This window comes from Gigantopelta aegis, chromosome 12, assembly GCF_016097555.1.
Source record: "Gigantopelta aegis isolate Gae_Host chromosome 12, Gae_host_genome, whole genome shotgun sequence".
Taxonomy (NCBI): Eukaryota; Metazoa; Mollusca; class Gastropoda; order Neomphalida; family Peltospiridae; genus Gigantopelta; species Gigantopelta aegis.
The window spans coordinates 2522804-2545906 of record NC_054710.1 but is presented as its reverse complement, the minus strand read 5'-3'; the positions used below and the strand labels follow the sequence as shown (position 1 = coordinate 2545906).

Sequence of the window (23103 nt, the reverse complement as noted above, 5' to 3'; positions counted from 1 at the left end):
AACTACTGGAGACTCTACCCTAGAAATGCCAAGTGAGAATAATAACTCTAATAATATCGATACTGTTTTTGAGGAGTTAGATAAAACTATTACAGAATGTGAGGTGTAATGTGCTATTACAAATTTAAAACGTAGTAAGAATCATGGTCTTGATGGAATACTAAATGAGTTTCTTATTGAATTTAGTGACATATTACTACCTGTAATTTGCAATATATTTAATGTAATACTTAATTCAGGTTGTTTTCCAACATCGTGGTCTCAAGCCGTTATTATACCAGTCTTTAAAAAAAGGTGATGTAAATGACCCCAATAATTACAGAGCTATAAGTCTTGTTAGTTGTTTAGCAAAATTATTTACTAGTGTACTTAATAAACGGCTATATAAATGGTCTGAAGAAAATAATGTTCTAACCGATGCACAGTTTGGATTCCCTAGTGGTGTCAATATTGTTGATACAATATTTTCCCTCTATTCTATAATAACAAAAACATTAGAGACCAAAAGAAGATTTTACTGCTGTTTTGTGGATTATAAGAGGACCGTTGACTCGGTGAATAGAGCCAACCTTTGGCATAAGTTACTTAAATATGGACTATGTGGGAAAATGTTGCAAGTTATAAAATCTTTGTGTTAAATCTTGTGTTAGTGCAAATGGCTTTCAATCAGAGTTTTTTTTAAATGTGACCTGGGTCTAATGCAAGGAGAAGTATTGTCCCCAATATTATTTTTATTATTTTTAAATGATATAGAGAATGAATTTATTATAAATGGATGTACAGACATGTTATTTAAAGATTTGAGTCTTTGTTTGTTGTTGTATGCAGACGATATGGTTATTTCTTCAAATAGTATAGAAGGATTGTAACAGCTGTTAGATGTACTATATAGTTACAATGAAAAATGGGGACTAACAGTGAATATATTAAAGACAAAAAGTATTTAGGAATGGTGGATGACGAGGAAAAATGGTTATACAATTGTGTATTGGTTGATGTTGTAGACCAGTTTATCTATCTTGGTATCTTACTGAATTATAACAATAAATTCACACCTGCTAATAAATGTATATCTGAACAAGGTAGAAAAGCCTCCTTTTCTATGAAGAAAAACATTAAGACATTGTTCTTGAATTACAACACAGTAGTATCATTGTTTAATACATATGTATCTGGTATATTATTTTATGGCTGTGAAATATGGGGATTACAGAATGCAGAGGCTATTGAAAAAATACATTTAGACTTCTTTAAAAATGTGCTTAAAGTTAAAGGATCTACAACAAATATTATGATGTATTTTGAATTGGGGATATATCCATTGTTGTATGAACGTAATTATCGTATGGTAAAATATTGGTTAAAACTGATTTCTTCAAAAACTTGTATTTTGCATACAATGTATGTTGAGTTGAAAGCTACTTGTTTGAAAAATAAATAATTGGGTCACATATATTAGAAAACTATTACATGAATTAGGACTTGGAAATATATGGAACAATCAGGAATGTCTTGCACAAAATAATAAGTATTATTTGACAATAATTAGGCAAAGGGTATTTGATCAAGCAAAAGAGAATCTTTTCCACCAGCTGAATATATCTAGGAAATGTTCCACACTGTATAAATATTTGGTATATAATTTAAATATGCAGTACTACTTGATTACGTCAATACCTGTTGAGTATAAAGTATGTATAACTAAACTAAGGCTGTCTGCACATAACTTAGCAATTGAAACTGGCAGATATAAAAATGTTAATATTTCAAACAGAATCTGTATACTATGTAATAGTGGTGATGTCCAAGATGAATACCATTTTGTACTATGTTGTTCTGTATTTAAAGATATAAGAAAAAGATACATAAAACGCTATTATTGAACTAGACCTTCAATGTTTAAGTTTATACAATTACTTAGTTGTTCAAAGGTAAACATTCTACACAATCTAGGAAAGTATATGAAAAATGCTTTTAAGTATAGAAATTCTATAACTGTTTAATTGTTTTCCATGCTGCTATGCGTTTCTTTATGTTCTCCACTAGCCATTTGTCATTGTCATGGCTGTATCATTTTATATGTTTATGTTTGTACCAATAAGCTATTGCGAACTTACGGTAATAAAGAATTGAATTGTATCTTTAACTGTTTTAATTACACAAGTTTGTAATACGGTGTGGTGGATAATGTACCTTTACCTGATTTAAGAATTGAATTGTATCTTTAACTGTTTTAATTACACAAGTTTGTAATACGGTGTGGTGGATAATGTACCTTTACCTGATTTAAATAAACAAGTTTGTAATACGGTGTGGTGTATAATGCATCTTTAACTGATTTAATTAAACAAGTTTGTAATACGGTGAGGTGGATACTGTATCTTGAACTGATTTAATGAAACAAGTTTGTAATACGGTGTGGTGGATAATGTATCTTTAACTGATTTAATTAAACAAGTTTGTAATACGGTGTGGTGGATAATGTATCTTTAACTGATTACATAAACAAGTTTGTAATACGGTGAGGTGGATACTGTATCTTGAACTTATTTAATGAAACAAGTTTGTAATACGATGTGGTGGATAATGTATCTTTAACTGATTTAATTAAACAAGTTTGTAATACGGTGTGGTGGATAATGTATCTTTAACTGATTAAAATTAAACAAGTTTATAATACGGTGTGGTGGATAAGGTATCTTTAACTGATTTAATTAAACAAGTTTGTAATACGGTGAGGTAGATAATGTATCTTTAATTGATTTAATGAAACAAGTTTGTAATACGGTGAGGTGGATAATGTATCTTTAAATGATTTAATGAAACAAGTTTGTAATACAATGTGGTGGATAATGTATCTTGAACTGATTTAATGAAACAAGTTTGTAATACGGTGTGGTGGATAATGCATCTTTAATTGATTTACTGAAACAAGTTTGTAATACGGTGAGGTAGATAGTGTATCTTTAATTGATTTACGAAAACAAGAATGACGACATAGAAGTTGCGTTCGGTATTGCTATCAATTTATAAACGGCCGGCTTCGATTTCCTTGTTTTGTTTTTTAAAGGCTAATTACTTCGCTATTTCTTCAATCCTTCATTTTTTTGAAGAAAATATATTTGCTCATTAACAATGTGGTTCATTCCCGGTTGACAAAAGTTAAAATGTGCATTGTTCGACTGACAAATGTTTTATTTTATCGTGTAAATTGTAACATTTACAAACGGTCTCCTTTGCTTCAAATGACCGGCCTCGGTGGCGCAGTGGTTAAGTCAGCGGACTATAGGTTGGTAGGAACAGGGTATGTTAACACCGGGGAATATCCTTAAAAACAGATTAGAACTCGCACCAATAATCGCTACTTCTCAGACGCACGTGCGTTTTTAAAATGATTAAAAATGGAACAAAACAGGAAACGAAAATTACATCTGCGCGCATAAGATAAATAAATAAATAAATAAATAAATTAAATAATGTGTTTTGTTATTAATCTGTAACATTTTGCCAGTAACAGCAATTAATCTTTTCCCAAAGGCAAACGGCGAGATTCCTCAGTCGTTGATATCTTCATGAGTGCGACTGTCCATTGCTTACATTTTGAAGAGTGATATTTACCACTCATTGTGCGGGGGGGGGGGGGGGGGGGGGGGGGGGGGGGGGACGTAGCTTAGTGGTAGAGCGTTCGCTTAATGCTCGGACAGTATAGTTTCGATCCCTGTCGATGGGCCCATTGTGTTAGTTCTCATTCCAGCTAGTGCACCACGACTGGTATATCAGAGACCGTGGTATGTGCTATCATGTCTGTGAGATGGTGTATATAAGAGACATCTTACTACTAATGGAAAAAATGTAGCGGGTTTCCTCTCTTATACTATATGTCAAAATTGCTAATTGTTTTCCATCCAATAACATATGATTAATAATCAATGTGCTTTAATGGTGTGGTTAAACAAAAGCAAACGTTTAAACGAAACAAACTTAATTCTAACACTAAATATGTCGGTGGGCCCATTGGGCTATTTGTCGTTCCAGACAGTGCACCACGACTGGCCTATCAAATGCCGTGGTATGTACTACCCTGTTTGTGGAATGGTGCATATAAAAAATCCCTCGCCATATAACCGTAAATAAAATGTGTTGTGTGCGTCGTTAAATAAAACATTTCTTTCTTTCTAACGCTAAACATGGCTGCCAAATCGTGTCAATGTATTGCATTCCGCACATTCGACTTTTTGTTTTCTTCCATGTCTGATAGACCTATAATGTACTCAGACAGACATATGACAAAATGACGTTAACCTTTTTAATAATCAAATGAGAGTGTTTTTCTTTGCACGGGTACTCGAATATTGACAGACTCGGCCCGTACCCGGGTACTCGAGTCCTGTGAACGGAGGCAACAAACACATGGCAAAATGACGTTAACCTTTTTGTCATAATCAAATGAGAGTACTCTTCTTTGCACGGGTACTCGAGTCCTGTGAACGGACTCGAATAGTGCTAGCCTCGGCCCGTACCCGAGTACTCAAGTCCTGTGAACGGACTGCGAATATTACTAGACTCGGCCCGTACCCGAGTACTTGAGTACTGTCAACGGACTCGAATATTGCCAGCCTCGGCCCGTGCGCGAGTACTTGAGTACTGTCAACGGACTCGAATATTGCCAGCCTCGGCTCGTGCGCGAGTACTTGAGTCCTGTCAACGGACTCGAATATTGCCAGCCTCGGCCCGTGCGCGAGTACTCGTGGAGTCCCTACTGGTGATATTTTGAGCAGTGAAATTTTCCACTCCTTGATTTTTCCCCCAGAAGTAAGCAGTGGCGGATCAAGAAAATCCATTTTCGGGGGGGGGGGGGGGGGGGGGGGGGGGGTCAGGGACATGAGTGGAATGTCAAGGCAACTTTGGGGGAGGTTTGGAGGGGGATCGTAAAACAATGAAAATTGATATATAATAAAATTATAACTATCGCAAAATTTAGGGGGGGGGGGGAGGCTGGTACCTCCCCTACCCCTAGATCCGCCTCTGGTATGAGTTTTCAGGTTGGTAGGTGAAATGTTTACCAACTGAAAATCAATGTAACTGAGAGCAAAGACGGCGCGGAAATGGATAAGTCAGTAAATGACATACACATCAATTATTCAAATACGTAATTGCTGAAATTCAAAATTCTGTTTGTTATGACATAAACTATAGTATTAGGTTGTAACCATAAACCTTTTTTTTTTTTTTTTTTTTTTTTTTGTAAAATAACTTTCTGGTCTCAACTCGCCGCGCGTGTCAATTTTAACCTTCGCACGTTAACATATTAGAAACATTTCCCTGCGATGTGACGTCGATTTTTGCAGGATTTTTGTGTTGTAGAGAACACCTTGTGCTAACTACTTACTTAATTATTGACTTATGCCCGTCGTATCTTCTGGGGCATAGGCCATTGACTACAGTTTTCCAGAGTTGTCTGTCCTGGGCTCTGGTTTCAAGCTGCCTTCAGGTGCATCATGTCTTCTTGGTGTCCACCTGGAGGTCCCTTCGCCATGTGTTCTTTGGGAGGCCTCTTGTTCTTCTGCCTTGTGGGTTCCATATCAGTAGTGTAGTTTGGAGGGTTCTGCGCCAAAATTCAGACGAAATAAAATCAGACGAAATTTCTATTGTCCAATTCCTTTTGTCCCAATTTCCTTTATCCTAATTTCCTTTGCCCTTTAACGGAGGTCACGCGGGCAGTCTATTATACATATAGAAGGCGATAGTAACAGCTTGTTCTGAATGTGAACGTTAAAGCCTTTTTGAATTGTGTTCAGTCTAATGAGTAATTGATCTGGAATTAACTAAACACTGTGTGTCGTTTGTGTGCTAAACTAAAAATCAGTGGAGTATTTAATTGAGGTTAATTATTCGTGGCATGTCACATTGCTATATAAATAACTATATATTTTTTGTAGACTGGTAGGTACAGGGTTCGCAGCCCGGTACCGGCTCCAACCCTGAGCGAGTTCTTAAGGGCTCACTGGGTAGGTATAAGGCCACTACACCCTCTTCTCTCTCACTAACTACTAACCAACTAACCCGCTGTCCTGGACAGACAGCCCAGATAGCTGAGGTGTGTGCCCAGGATAGAGTGCTTGAACCTCAATTGGATATAAGCACGAAAATAAGTTGAAATGAAATGAAAATTACAACTGAAATATTTTTTGGTTACAAAAATTATGATGAAAGAAAGTTTATGACAGAAAATGTTAGTTTTCAGTTTGTGGAAATATAATATTTTGATTTGAAAAAATAATTCATAAATAGATTTTCAACACAGGAAACATAATTATGTATGTGCAAAAATTATCATGTCAGAACATTTTTGTTTCAAAACAATGACCGAATATTTTAGTTTCAAAACAATGACCGAATATTTTAGTTTTGAAAAAAGTTTTAAAAATTATGTATTGCTGCATAGATTTAAGAGAAGATGGAAAGTGCTCATGTTTGCATCCGTTTAACATATGTCAGCAATAGTCAATTCAATACAAAAACCAATGGCAATCTTCTTTACGTTGAGAGTAGAGTACATTATAAAGGTCATATTTACATGGGAGATCACTCGTGTTTGACTATTGACACACACTACAATACAATATTCAATGCATAGCGTTTTATCTCCCCTTTGACCATCTGGAAATATTCAACAGTTTCTGCACCAAACAGAAAAACAGTGGACTATTGATCAGACCTCTCTCCTGCACCATTCTGTTGTGTTAAACAAACGTCAGCTCACTCGATTATGTTGAATGCAGCTGATCAAACAAAAGTATTATTCTCTTGGTTTGTATTTAACTTTTATAAATATAAATATAAATATAAAAATGGAGAAAATGTTTCTTAAAAGTAGTTTTATTATTATAAAAAATATAAAACAAGTTAACATCATTTGTAATAAATCGGCATATATTAATTAGTATAAAAAATAAAATCACTAATTGGTATCAAAGTCACTTCTATGTGAATATAAATAATAAAGTCTTGTATAGAAAATATAAAAAGAAAAACAATTTTTATAAATCTCTAATTGGTGTAATCATTTTTAACTGGTGAATGAAATTTCTTTGGTATGGAAAATAAAAATGATATTTGTTTTATAAATTTCTAATGGTTATAATTTAAACCTAAAAGCTCTTTGGTATAGTTATTATACTAAAAAATATTAAACAAGTGGACATCATTTATAATAAATCAGCATAAAAAATAAAAGCAAAAATAAAATGTGAATATAAATAATAATAAAATCACTTGTATAAAAAAAACAAAAAAAAACAAAACAATTTGTATAAATCTCTAATTGGTGTAATAATTTGTAATTGATGAACACACAATATGAAAATGAAAAGAAAAAGTGGCGACTAAAAAAATAAAAAATAAAATGAAAAATAAATACTTAAAAAATAAATATATAAATAAATATAGTCTGTTCAATGTCTAAGATTTTAAATCAATTCAATGAAATTCTATTTTTGTTTTACACATTTGGAAAAAAATATTTAGTGGAAGTTTTTTCTTCCACTAAAAAGTGGCAACTAAAAAATAAAAAATCGAATGAAAAATAAATACTTAAAAAATAAATATAAAAAAAATATAGTCTGTTCGATGTGTCTCTTCAATAAAGTTCTATTTTTCTTTTTGTTTTACACACCATGTAATTCAATATGTTCAGATTCGAGGGAAGAGGGAGAAAAAGTTAGTAGTCGTCGGATACGTTCCCTTCTGGCTTGCTGTCGAGTGAATGGACCGCTGGGCAACAAGCGAGAAGTGGAAGCAACAGTGGAAGGAGTGCCAGAAGAGGTTAAGGAAAGAGAAGACGTCTGAGTAGGTGTAGGAGTTTGAGTAGGAATAGGAGACGGAGTCAGAGTAGGAGTAGAGCCAGATAGAGTAGGAGTCTGCATTGGGATAATTGGAAGATTTCTTCGACAACATTTTACTATTTTTTTAATTAAAAGTTTCATAATCAGTGAACCGATGAAAAGCGCCACAAGTCCTAAAATGACAGTCACTTCATGCCAGATATCTAAAATAAATTTGAAAAGAAGAAGTCATTTTCATGTCACAAATGTTGGACTATGCATTAAACTGATTTAGAATTGAATAGATAGAATTTGATTTTTATTGATGATGGAAAGAAATCATACATACGTTTTATTAGGTCTCTGCAATCATTGTAAATGTTGTTTTGAGGTTTATATATATATTGGATTTAGAGTATCATAGGAAGACTATCAGTTGGTTTGTGAAAATATTGAAAGCATAATTTATGTTTTAGCTATGAGAAAATTATACACACAAATGCAATCAATATAGAAAACAGAACAGAAGAGTTATAATAGCAGCAGTATCATAGGAAGACTATCATTTGGTTTGTGAAAATATTGAAAGCATAATTTATGTTTTAGCTATGAGAAAATTATACACACAAATGCAATCAATATACAAAACAGAACAGAAGAGTTATAATAGCAGCTTTTAAGTTGAGAAGACCGGAGAAGATGTTGACAGGAAAGAATATTCATTCCTTGAACATTAATGAATGAATGAATGTTTAACGACACCCCAGCACGAGCAATATATCGGCCATTGGGTGTCAAAAAAGCTGTTTCGAATATCAGGAATAATGACAATCTCTGTTTCCTGTACTCTGTATTAGCTCATCTGCATCCGTGCGCACGCGAACAACATGCCATTCGAGTTGGTAATTACAAAGAATTTATAAACGAATTGAATGTAGACGGTTGTACATTTCCATTGCCGCTTACTCAGGTAAATCGTTTTGAACGATTGAATAGCCTTGCAATTAACATATTCGCTCTTGATGCACATGATCCCTACCCCGTTTATATCAGCAACAATATGGTGAATGAAAATCGAGAGATAGACCTTTTGTTGATAGAAGACGAGAATACAACGCACTACTGTTTGATCAAACATTTGAGTAGACTTTTGAGATACGGTTCACAACATAAAGGGTTCATTTGTAAAAAATGTCTCTGGCGATTTACTTCTCAGGAACGATTAGACAATCATAAAACATATTGTTATGACAAAGCACAACGCATTATCATGCCTAAAGAAGATAAATGTAAAAAAGTGTTCGGTTTGGGAGACATGTATAAAACAGATAAAATACCAGTGACTATATACTGTGATTTTAAAAGCATTCTCCCTCGCGTCGCAGCGAATGTTGAAAGCAACGATAACTGTAACCGTACTTCTAATGGCAGTAAACGGATTCACACGCATAAACCCTGCGGTTATGCACTGAAAGTTCAAAGTACAATAGAGAGTTGTTCTAAACCGCTGAAACAATATAGAGGCGCCGATGCATCAGAAAAATTCATGATTGATGTTCTGCAAATACACGACGAAATTATGCAGCTTTACGATAACCCTAAAGATATGATACTTACTGCACAAGATTTGGATCGTCATAATAAAGCCACAACGTGCTACCTATGTGGTAATACATTAGGTCGAGATAAAGTACTGGATCATTGCCATTTAACGGGTCGCATGCGTGGCACGTGTCACAATGCCTGTAACTTAAATTTTCAACTCAAAAAGAGAATTCCTGTCGTACTACACAATTTACAAAATTACGACGCGCATCTTATCCTGAACGCTGCAAAATTATTCTAAGATAGAAAGTTAGAATGCATACCAAAAAATGACGAACATTTCCTAACATTCTCTATAGACAACTTAGTCTTAATTGATTCCTTCAAGTTTTTATCAACATCGCTTCAAACGTTAGTACAAAATCTCCATACTAAAGGCGCTGACGAATTTAACCTCTTAAACGAACACTTCGTGAATAAAGCAGAACTTTTAACTCGTAAGTTGCCATATCCCTATGAATAGTTTGATCGAATGTCAAAGTTTGATGAAACTAAACTACCTTCCATAGAGGATTTTTATTCTTCGTTATCGGGTCACAGCATTTCCAGAGAGGATTATTCATTGGCGAACGAATTATGGATCGAATTTAATCTTCAAACGTTAGGTGATTTTCACGATCTATATCTTTCTGTGGATACATTGTTAGTAGCAGACGTAATGGAATGTTTCAGAATGTTTAAAGATGTACGGTTTAGATCCAATGTGGTACTGCTCGCTTCCGGGAATGTCGATTGATGCGTGTCTCAAGATGACGGGAGAAAGTATTGAACTTATTATGGATCCAGACATTTACAATTTTGTGGAACACGCGATACGAGGTGACTACAGCGGGGTACCCCATCGTTATGCTAAGGCAAATTATCCGGGTTTATCCAATTACGATGAAGAAAAAGAACTTTCTAAAATACTATTTGTAGACATAAATGCAATGTACAGCAAAGCAATGATACAGAAACTATCTCATTCCAACTAGAGATTCCTAGACGAATGTGAATGGGAAATGATAGACTGGTCTCGAACAAATTCTGACGAAGAAACGGCATGTTTTTTAGATGTTGATTTGCTCTACGATCCAGCGTTATTCTGGCACCTGAACGAAAATCAATAATAAACGAGCGGCTTTCACCCTACGCCAAAAATCTGCTGAAAAACATGGGGGATGAACGCGAAAAGTCCACTGAAAAAAACCTGTTTTGTGCCCTTGATAATAAAGAGCATGACATACTTCATTCACACACATTGAAATTGTACTTGGAATTAGGTTGATACGCGTACACAGACTTCTTTTGTTCACACAAAAAACGTGGATGGCACCTTACATTCTTTTCAATACCGAGAAACGAAAAGTGGCTACAGATTCATTCACAAAAGACCTTTTCAAACTCATGAATAATTGTTGCTACGGTCGACTGCTCATGTCGGGGAGAAAATTCCAAGAGGTTCACTTGATAAGTGAAAAAAAAAAAAAAAACTACGCAAATACACATCAAAATGCAATTTTAAATATGTAAATTTTTTTAGCAATGATTTGGTATCAGTAAGTAAGGAAAAAATTAGTGTCAAATTAAATCACCCTCTCATCGTTGGATGTGCAATTCTGGATAGTTCAAAAACATTACTTTACGAGTTTCATTATAAAATAATAAAACGAGAATTTGGAAATAAAATCAAAGTCATAATTTCAGACACTGACAGTATCATGTACGTGTCAAAAGGTGTAGATCTATTCGACCACATGAGAAGAAATATTGAATTGTACGACACATTAAATTTCCCCTCTGATCATGATCTTTATTCAAATGCTAGACAAAAAGAATTGGGAAAATGGAAATCAGAAACTGGTGCCAACTTGATTATGGAAGTAGTTGCTCTTAAAGCAAAAAACTATTCCTTCTTATATTCAAGTGAAACTGGTGAACAAAAAACTGTCCGTAAAGCAAAAGGTATTAAACGATCATGCGTGCAACAAAACCTCAATCATGAATTGTTCAAAGCGTGTTTGTTTGACAGTAGCGTGACAAACGCTTCGTTCAACAGTATTCGATCGTTCAACAACGTACTATATACTATTCAAACGAACAAAGTGGCCCTTGTACCTTATGATGATAAGAGGTATATACTCCAGGACAGAGTAACCTCGATACCGTATGGATATTAACCATGATAACACATACTTATAATAGCTATTACAAAACAATTAAATCAAACTAGCATAATATACTTTCCATAATAAATATGCACGTAATGCACATTTTTTTGAAGGTATGGACGACTTTTCTCTTTTTCTTTTTAATTATCTTACATAAAACATTTTTATTATTTTAAAAATATTATAATATTAATTTTCATATTTCTATATGAATTTTTTTTATTTTAAAATGTTTATTTCATTATTTTATGTATTTGTTTATTTTTTTCCTTTATTTTTTTTCAGTATGAACTCTAGTCTACAGTTTGACGAAGAGTGTGCAACCCCAGCCGACACGAGAGCAGAGGTTCGGAGTCCTTGGTGAGATATACTATTATTATTCCCGTAGTCAAACCATGAAGCATCCGCCCGAGGCGTGTTAGGTCGAAGGATCGATCCTCCTCGGTACGCTCACTAGAACAGTGATCCATGATAAGTAATTAAAGGATGTGGTATGTGCTATCATGCCAACAGGAAAGTGCATAATAAAATATTCCTTGCTGTTGATAAAAAAACAGCAGTAATTTGTCGAAAGTGAGGTTTCTCTGATAATACGTGTTCAATTGCCATGTGTTTGATGTACAGTAGCAGTTCATTACTTAATTAACGTTTTTTAATTATCTTACATCAAACTTATTTGATCATTATTTTTTAAATACTATAATATTAATGTTCATATATCTACATGAATCTTTTTTTATTTTTAATTTTAAAATGTTTATTTCATTATTTTATGTATTTGTTTATTTTCTTCCTTTCTTTTTTTCAGTATGAACTCTAGTCTACAGTTTGACGAAGAGTGTGCAACCCCAGCCGACATGAGTACAGAGGTTCGGAGTCCTTGGTGAGCTATACTATTATTCCCGTAGTCAAACCATGAAGCATCCGCCCGAGGCGTGTTAGGTCGAAGGATCAATCCTCCTCGGTGCACTCACTAGAACAGTGATCCATGATAAGTAATTAAAGGATGTGGTATGTGCTATCATGCCAACAGGAAAGTGCATAATAAAATATCCCTTGCTGCTGATAAAAAAGAGCAGTAATTTGTCGAAAGTGAGGTTTCTCTGATAATATGTGTTAAAATATCATCTGTTTGATGTGCAGTAGCAGTTGATTCATTAATTAATATTATCTAGTGGCATTCCTTGTTAAACAAACAAACAAATATTCGAATTGTGAAGCTACAGACTTGAAATATAAAGTATGTGTTCAAATGTCCGTTATATATTTTTTTCTGGTTATTTTAAATCATATGTTTATTGATTTCATCAATGTGACTTTTATTCAAATACATGATCGAACACATTGTTACACAACAATTATATAATAATAATAATTATAAAGACAATGTTTTGATGTATTTCGTTTGTTTATTTCAGGATGTTCTCTCCTAAAAGTGGTTCACCCAAAGCGCTGAAACGTTCAACGCAAATCATTGCTTTTGCGTTATACAGAGGTGACGATGAAGAGGAAATATTCATCAGTAAGGATTATTTTAGGACAATAAGTGACTGCATGCGTGCTGCACGTCACGTTGTAAAACAAAGAGGCTTGAAAACAAAACCAAATGAAAAAATTCGAATCAGGTATTCCTATGTGAGCCATTACCTACCTCCCCATCATATCGCTACCAAGGAAGAGAAACGCAACAAGGAATTGGCGGAGCACTTGTTAGTTGAATTTTTTTCTCGCGGACATCGAGAAAGCAATATATCAAATTAACCATGATCAAATGATGATGGCAACACCTCCCGGAAATCAGGAGGCAGCCATGGAATATCACCCATCAGGCGAGGAAAACCTTTTTCAATGATTCAAAAATTAAAGAAATGAAACATGCACTCACAATTAGAATGATGTAAGCACATACTCATTACTAGTAGTTTGTACATATTCGCATTTATTCTTTAGCATAGGTCCATCATAGTACATGTAATTTCATAATAAATTTGTATATACAATACAATATTAATAATAATAATAACCAAACATTTAGTATCACTTGGGAATGAATTCCCATTTTATTTTCTTCTCGGATACATTTTTCTGTATACCCGGTATTTTATTGGGTAACGTTTTTGCATACATATGTTGTTTTTTCTTGTGAATGACATTTTTACTATATCTGTTTTTAAATAAATATTTATTGTCAGTGTCAATACGTTTGTTATGTGTTTTACCATAGCCAGTTTGAAAGTCGTAGAATATGTTTCTCAAATCTGATACGCCAATGATTATGTCTAAAAATTACTTATATCCGATTGGTGCACCCAGTTCGTGTGAATGTTCTTGCGATGAAAGTATTCCATAACGAAGTATGTCAATAATGTTTGCACCTTCCATTATTCCACCATTAGAAGATGTGATTTCTCCCTTCTCATTCCACATGATTCCACTCTCATTTCTCTCCAACCAGTACCAAATTTTGCTCAGTTTTCCAAATTCTATAATAGAGTTCACATTATAGAACAATTTTAACAGGAATGCATTATCATCGCAATACGCTTTCTTTGCATCGTTTCCATTCAATAGGTCCTTTGTAACAGGGTTATCACTTTGTTGTTCTGTTTGCAAACTGTTTTCATTTATCATCGATAACTTCTCTTTCATGTCCCGATATTGATCTCGAGAAATAACTATCATTGTTTTCGCCATTTTCTTCAGTTAGTTCATCGTCCTGATTGGCCTTATCTTCAACTTCTCTGATATCTTCTTCTTCGCAGTAATCTCATAAAGCGTTAATTATTGTGGGGAGAACAAAGTGGTACTTTTTTAAAAGTTGCAGTTTTTGCTTCTTACCGATATCTTTGCAAACCAATTCTCGAATGACATTTTTATAGCGTTGTAATTTATTTATATCATATTTTGATAAAGGGATATTTCCTCTTAAAATATTATATATGATTTCTAGTATAGCTCTATACTGCTGTAACGATAAATGTGACAATAGAGCTGAGCGTTGTTTTACGCTCACGCGTGCCAACATTTGTAAAAAAGGTAACTGCTTATTGATGATTTCCCGCATGATCTGCTGGCAACACTAAACAAGCTTCTTTTGACAATCAAATATACCGGCGATCCCCACCTGTCGGGAATATCAACACCTTTCAACACTTGTTGTTGTATTAATCTAATACAAGTCTTCTTGTTGCAAAACCACTCTCTCGGTTCGTACAGGGTTACTTCTTCAGCTGCCTTTCCCGTATTAGAACAAACACACGCTACAATTCGCCAAGTGTACTCCGTGGATGTCATGTCCACAAATGAGCGCTTTTAACATGCTGACACCGTTTATATTCAATTCACTCACGTAGGTTTATACACAACACATTCCTCTCCCGGAAATATGTTAGTTCTCAACTGAAAATACTCGGGGTTTTGTTTAGGTGAGACGTCGATAATTAAATACGTGTACGGTTTCGACTCCACGGCATCATTGTATGCTTCAGCAACATATTTGCTCTTTCCTGGAAATATTTGTCTAGCAAGCATATGATATTGTTGTTCGCCACGCAAGTTTCTCATTAAAACAAAGTAATGACAATTTAAAGATATTGTACGCCAACAATTTCCTTTTTAAAATACTTGTTGTGCCGTATGTATACAGCTAATTTCGAGGTGGTGAGCGAGGACTGTGTACAGTCTTTCGACGAAAGCGTTATTACAAGACTGTTGCATCATGTCATCCAAAACGAGCACGATATTTTTATCGTTTTCCTTTGACCAAGTAACGAGCATATCTTCGGTAGGTATTCCTTCGTGCAACTGTACAGTTTCCGACGTCTTCTTCCAAATTTTGAATTAAACTTTGAACTAAACTATAGCAATATATTATCTTGTTCGTTTTGTTATCAAACATGGTATCAATGCATTGTAACAGTTTATAAATAAAGCTGGATTTACCACTTGATGTCGCTCCGAGCACTGCGATATTGCAGGGAGTAATAAAAGGTATTGCACTTGTCATCATGTCACAGTGTTATCGGGGGAGGGGGCAGAGAGAGTGAATGACCGTTTTGCACTTAACGAGAACGTAAACAACAAATGATTCAACGAGTGTAGACATCAATATTTAAGCGCTAGCTCGAGACAATAGTCTGGCGTGTCTAATACCTTCTTGTCGAACTGCACTAACGTGTTCTCTTTTTAATATAAATGGTATTAATCGCGTAAAGCGTATTAATAGTCGCTTTCGTGTAGGGTGTGTTGTAGCGGAGTGGGCAAAACATTATAATATAGAGAAATAGGTATTATTGGGATTTAACTGCAGAAATCATCGGTGTTCATTCCGCGTCACTGGGATGCGACCGTCGAGCAAACGTTTTACTATATCGACCATAGCTAACATTTGCTCGCGGTTCATAGCTATGATTTGTTGTAACGTAAACTGATAGTCATTCATAAGAAGTAAATCTCTGAGGAACTGATAATGCTTTACCACGTATCGAGCCATGGATGTCTCCTCTCAAGGTTCACAACTAACTGATGTAACATTATTGAAATGTCGAATTATATATTTTAAAAAAATACAAAAATACAAAAATATTTTCTAATTTATTTATTACTACATCGTACATCATATAACATACGCATTAATGATAAACAAAACTTAAGACACCGAATAAAATTGACCATTACAAACATATTACATTAAAGATTTATTTTTCTGAATACATGGAACTCCAAACCGACTACAATGTCGAAAATAGTTAGTTATAAACTGATGTACAAACAAATCATTTTCTATCAAGTTTTCTCCAAATTGTTGTTCAATTTTGGATAAAGCATACTTTGTTTTACACTTAAACAATAAAAAATATAAGCAATATAACCCACAAACGGTTGACGTTGGGCTTTGTAATGCACGTGTGTTAAACGTATAAGTCTTACAATGTTTCATTAAAAATAATTCGAAATGTCGATTATAATAACTGGGTTTCTTTCCTAGACTGTCCCAGAATTCACCCGTATTATTTTGATGATTAAAATAAAAAGCGGTCCAGTGAGATCCGCGTTTCGTGCTGTCGTCGGTATTCGCAATTAATCCCCAAGAGATACTGATTGGGCGTTTTTTAGGTAGTCGGTTCGATGGAAATACTCCTACGATGTATGATTTTAAATCTGGGTCGCACTGAATAGCACACATTAATTTAGAAGTGTCCGTTGTCATGTCTATTTCAGAAACACGTTCTTCGTTTGATCCACTTTCAACAGACTGGGCTTCTCGCTGTAAACGACCACGTTCAGTGTGTGCGTCAGCGCCGACTTGAAATGAACTTCTAATCTGACGTTTCCACTTTTGATCAGGTTTAAATACGTACCATCCGTGAAAAGAGGTTCCAGATTAAAGACGTAGAGTGCATTTCCAAGTTCAAATTTCTTTCGAGATATTGCGTTACCCGAATCTTCTCTCCAGGTGTTGACACCATCAAATAATTTCACATAGGTAGACACGTCATCTGTTTCTAGGAGTCGCCCCGGTACAGACACACCATCCAAATATAAGCCCACACTTTTAATGTTAGAACTCTGAAAGTTAAATGGATTTAGCGTGTACGATCCATTCAGAGCGCCTGCCTTTACAAAAGCCACAACTGCACGCGTAGGACATTGCGACTGAAACAGATTGTCCCACTGGTACACGGCTTGGGCGGAGGTGATGCTGCCCAACGTGACGTATTTACTCACGTAGGGATACAGTGCATTGCTTTTTTCAAATAATTTGCTATGCGCCAGAATGAGTGCATTGTTCATTCTCGGCTTACACACTTTCAAGTATACATCCTGTAATTCTAATTTATATTCTTCACCGTCTTTTCCCGACATGAGACAGAAAGCTGCATTGTTTCTAAACAGTTTTGTCGCAACGCTAATGTTATTCACCAAACAACGTCGCATGGTAAAGATATCCTCGTAAAGCGGACCTTCTAAAGTGACAGACTTGCTTCCAGCAATAAAGTTTCCTCTGCCAATAAGACCATCGTTCTATGTCAGCTTCGACGGTTCCGTTGTCTGCGTAAAACAATTGGGACTGTAGCTGAGTGTCCTTGGCCTCCTGTCCGTTGTACAACAGAGTTTGAATGTATGCCTTGTAAGCGTATAAGGTATTGTTCGTGCTCACGAGTTGATTTTGTAGATATACCTGCATCTGTGACCATAGACTCGATAGCAATAAATTCACGGGTGCTACGTGTTCGTTATCAGCCAAACTGCTTCCATCGGCATGAATAACTTTAAGTTTCACGTGAAGACGGGTTCGTCTCAAATCGATGTAGTCGTTTCCACCGTTGGAAACGAGAAATTCGACTGGGCTCGAATCCGTTATAGTAGAGACGGGTCGTACATTGTCGTAATATTGTTGAAATACACTCGTTTGGTGGGGTGGTAGCTCGAATAAATCCAATTCACTGGGTAGTGCCTCGGTAAAGTCTTTATCCGTAAGTACCGACATATTTGTTATTTGTTATTTCTAGTTAAAAATGTCGTTATATCTGATTCGCGGATTGTTTTTAAAAACACTTACTGCTTCTAAACTCTTACCTCCTCGCCGTTTTTTGTTTTGTTCTGACGATCGTATCTCCAGATTTGCGTTTTATAGCCAGTTTACGTCGTTGTTCGGCCTTGGCACGTTCGAGTACATCTGGAGTCTGTGACGTCATTTCTACTTTAATCGGAGGTGTTGTTTGCTTGACTTTATCAGGTTGATAGAAAATAGGAAGTTTGTACGAACCACCTCGTTGCTTTTGCTGTGCTACACGAAACTGATCTCGTGGTCTGTTCTTAAAAAAACGTATCCATTTGCTCGCATCTGGGACGTATAGTTTTGTATCAATTTTTTTTTCTCTCTCTCTCTTTCTCTATAACTCGACAAAAGGATAGCGACGAAATGAGAGCGAAGTGCCAGCGCTGGGCTTAATATATATTTCGACGAAAGACGTGTCGTTTACGCTTACTGGTATGTGCCACAATGTGTTGAAGTTATAATTCGGCCCGTCTCTCAAATCGATACGTCTCAGCAGGGGAGAAAATCCTTCCCCGACAAAAGAAGTATTGCATAAATTGCACACAATGTCTACGTGATGTTCATTTAATCTAGTCAGTGCATTCTTTCCAAAATACAACTCTAACAAAGCTACGAACCATACGCTTTCGAACGTCAGTTTTTGGGTGAGTTTAACCCGAAAGTGATAAGGGGTGTTATCGGGATATAGGGCTTTGGAATCGGAACTCCCAAACACAATATACTTCTCCATCCTCGCGTAGATTGCTCTTTCAAGTAAAATATAATATTATTCCTTCGCAATTTATATAGATTTAAGATCACTTTCATCTACGTAACTGTCAAAAGATGCAGGCCAGCCCTTCCAATGCACGTGTAAATGTGTTTTTCCCCCAACCTTTTTCTTCTTCAGAATCTTTTCCACTTTCCGCAGTACGTCCTGTTCTTTCGTCACCTGTTGTAATTCACTTGAGTAGAAAGTACCCGTAAGCACCTCATCGTGAAAGTCTTTTAATGTATACAATGCAATTCCCTGCTTTCTGCTCCGACTGACGATCTTAAAAAATTCCTCTGACGATTTCTGATCGTGTTCACGTGTAAATGTTTTTCGTAAATAGTTAATACGAACAAAGTCGCCAGTTTTATATAGAAATGTCTGTCTACGTTTTGCAGTTCCCTTTTTAGACAGTTTCTTTTGTAAAGGTAGATAGTAGAGATGCTTCCACACAATAACTTCATTAGATTTGTTAACATTGGCAGGAGACCACTTTCCTAAACTACCATGTTTTCGATCATTGTAATTGTAAGTCAACTTGGGTAAAACAGATAGATATTCGTTTGCATGTGTTGCGTAACGGGCTAGTAAGCCACGCAATGTTTTTATTACTCGTTCTGCGAAAGATGCTTTAATGTCTTCATTTTGAGTAATAATTTGCTTTATACCATTCTTTTTCAAAAATTATTTCATTATATTAGAAACGAATTCTTTCCCTTTGTCATGTCGAAGCTTTTTGGGCTTCCTGTCGGAGTAGTAAGGGGGCCTGTTGAGAATCATGACCTACTTTCCGTGACCTTGACATTGATGACGTCACGGCCTTGTCACGTGACCTCGTCCTACTGACCCGACCCTGACCTACTTTCTCCTGACACTGACCTACTTAGACTGGCCTACTGTACCGTGTGCAACGTCCTACTGACCCGACCCTGACATACTTAGACCGGCCCCTGACCTACTTAGACTGGCACGAAGAGTATAAACAGGCTAGATAGGTTTAATTGTCATTCGCTCGCCGAAAACGATCAGATCTACGTTCAATCCAGAGAGGCCTGTTCCACAAGTGATGAAGTGAGATGTCGTCTTGAACTTGGAACTAACGTCTACGTGGTGGCCAAGTTATGGAAAGGGGACACTGCTATTCACATAAGGAAATTTGACAGTGACAAGGGGAAAACGTTCCCCACCAACTATTGTCCTTAGTACTTAGAAATTTGACAGTGACAAGGGGAAAACGTTCCCCACCAACTATTGTCCTTAGTCTTAAACAGTGGATCGAACTGTGTGGATGTAAAAGCCAAATTGACGAAACAATTTCAGCATTAAACCAGGGGAAAGACGAAAAAAATTTCAGACACCTTGGTGCCAACATCCAAGTCAGCGTCGACAAGAACTTTGCTGGGGTGGACCTGCGTCAGTGGTGGTGGTGTGATGAAACTAAATCTGTGAAACCTTCGAAGAAGGGAATATTCCTTTCTCTACAACAATGGGAGAAACTGAAAGGATGTTAAACAGTCATGTGTGATTTTGTACCAGAGCTGAATTCAATTGTGCCCTGCACTATGCAAGACGACATCAAAACCAGATGGGATTTCTTCAGTGTAACTTCTGCAACCCTAACGAGTGTCACCAGTGGTGAACGAGTTTTGTTTTGGATGAACTCGAAGGTATAAAAGAATGGATTTATGGTTTACACTTCATTTGCTTTGTGACTGTGCTAGAGACCAGACGTGTTTTATGATTCTGACATTCTTGTGCCTTGTTTCACTCTATCTGGAACGAAGAAGATGGCATCGGGATAATCGAGCAGTGTTAGTAGCAGCAGCAGTAGCGACGAGGATGACATCTTGGTCTGCAAATGTTCAGAAAGATATACAATCAAATGTAAAAGAGTGGCTACCAAAGCAGAAGAACATTTCATGGATCAAACGGATGCTGCCTGTGACAATATGGATGAAAATGAAGATGGTGAAATCAAAGAAGCCGTGGATCAAACAGATGCCACTCGAGAATATAAAAAAGACGCTCCCTGGGATGAAGAAGACTGCTGTTCGAGACGTTACCTGTTCTGCCATCGTCCCGAAATGCGCCAATTCTATACACGGATGCAGACATTTGGGTGGTGGCCAATACAGTTACGCCAGAAACCGGGGGAGCTCGCCAAGGCCGGTTTCTTCTACACAGGGGATCACGATGCCGTCGTCTGTTACTGTTCTGGACTACGCGCCTACCAATTGCAGAGAATGGACGACCCAGTGATGGAACATTACAGACTGTCCCCGAGATGTCCCCTTGTGAATAACGTGTTCAGACATTAACTGTTTCAAACACGTGTGAGACACTTGAATGTTTTTGACATAACTGTATGTTTTGTCATATATTTTATGTACTACATTTTTGTTGTTTAGTAATAAAATTTTGTGTTGTATCTTTTGAATCCGTTATTTATAAATAGCATGACTTTGTGACATGTATGTCAGTTGAGAACCATGTCTCGGTGGGAAAGGTACCTAGAGTCTATTTACTATGATATAAAACATCCTGGGAGTTATGCAGGTCCTAGTAAACTGTATCAAGCTGTTAAAGCAGAGGGTAAATTTAAAATTCCTCTGATACATATTAAATCATGGTTGAAAGGTCAAGAGACCTATACCATGACACATCAAGTGAGGCGAAAGTTTCCACGTAATACCTATGTTGTGGAAGGGTTAGACAGTCACTGGCAATCCGATCTAATGGATATGGTCAGTTTGGCTAAATACAATGACGGGGTGAGATACCTCATGGTGATCATTGACCTGTTCTCCAGGTAATTGTGGGTGCTACCACTCAAGTCGAAAACGGGGAACGACGTGGTAGATGCTTTGACAGAATTCTGGAAATTAGAGTCCAGAAAACCCAAACTGTTTCAGTCCGATTCAGGGTCAGAATACAAGAACCATAATGTCAAAGCATTGTTGAAGTCACATGGCATAACACAGCTGTTTGCTCTAAATGAAACCAAAGCAAGTTATGCCGAACGGGTCATTAAAACCATCAAAATGCGTCTCTATCGCTACATGTTAAAAAACCTTACTTACAAGTACATGGATGTCCTAGAGAAGGTCGTCTATAGCTATAACGACACCAAGCATCGAATGTTAGGTCAAACACCAGCCAGTGTCAACCAAACGAACGAAGGAGAGGTCCGTCTGTCTCAGTACCTGATCAAACCTAAAAAGGCAATCCACAAAAAGAAGTTTACATTTAACATAGGTGATAAAGTACGAGTCAGTCATCTTCGGGGCACCTTTGATCGGGAATACCAAGAGAAATGGTCTGGCGAAATATTTACCATTGAGAAAAGGTACTGGTCTCAAGGTAAAGACTTGTACAAATTAAAGGACTGGGGTGGTGATGCCATCGAAGGGACATTCTATGCAGCTGAACTTCAAAAGGTGACTGAGAATCCTGATCAACTGTACCGTATCCAAGACATTGTGAAAAGGAGAACTCGTAACAAACAGAAAGAAGTGTTGGTCAAATGGCTTCACTGGCCTAAGAAGTACAATTCGTGGATTCAAGAAGCAGACGTTGTTCGATATCAGACAGTATAAAAGACCTCAGCACATGTTTGACTTTTCATTATCATGGAAGAAATTGTAGAGACACAACCTCTGTCAAAAAGTCATTCGGGTGATACCTGGACATATTTTGGTAAACGTGTGGCCAAATCAGTAACGGTATTTTTCTCTCAAATCATCATCATATACGTGGTGGTGATTACGTGTATCATCAACTTATCTCTCGATCGAGGTAATTCTAACTTGTGGACAGCACTACTCAGCAGTACCTTGGGTTATTTGCTGCCAAATCCCAAGATCAAAACAAATAAGCACCATGGACAAGTACATTACCATTCGAAGTACAGACAGCACATCTTACTTCCCTGACAACACACACTGGTCTTTTAGAGTCAATCTATATGACAGACTACATCTCGGAAAAAAGTGGGTGGTAGCAGCCACTGAAATCACCATTCAGAACTGGGAAGTTTCGAGAAAATCAGACAGCCATGACATTTACGTGTGTTCCAACATCTGCTACAGCTCACACGTTGGAGAAAGAAAGGAGCCCTTGCTGAGACGCATCTGTTTGATGGGGAATAAAAAGGAAAGATCTTTTGTGTTTCCAAACTATCATTACGTACCCCTGAGACTGGAAGATGTGCAG

The 23103-nt window shown here is 36.4% G+C and overlaps 1 protein-coding gene across 1 annotated transcript in view; it reads left to right on the top strand.

The window, feature by feature from the left end:
* Positions 1–23103, top strand: part of LOC121386565 (EGF-like domain-containing protein 1) — a 344832-nt gene that overhangs the window by 178648 nt on the left and 143081 nt on the right. The window lies entirely within an intron of this gene.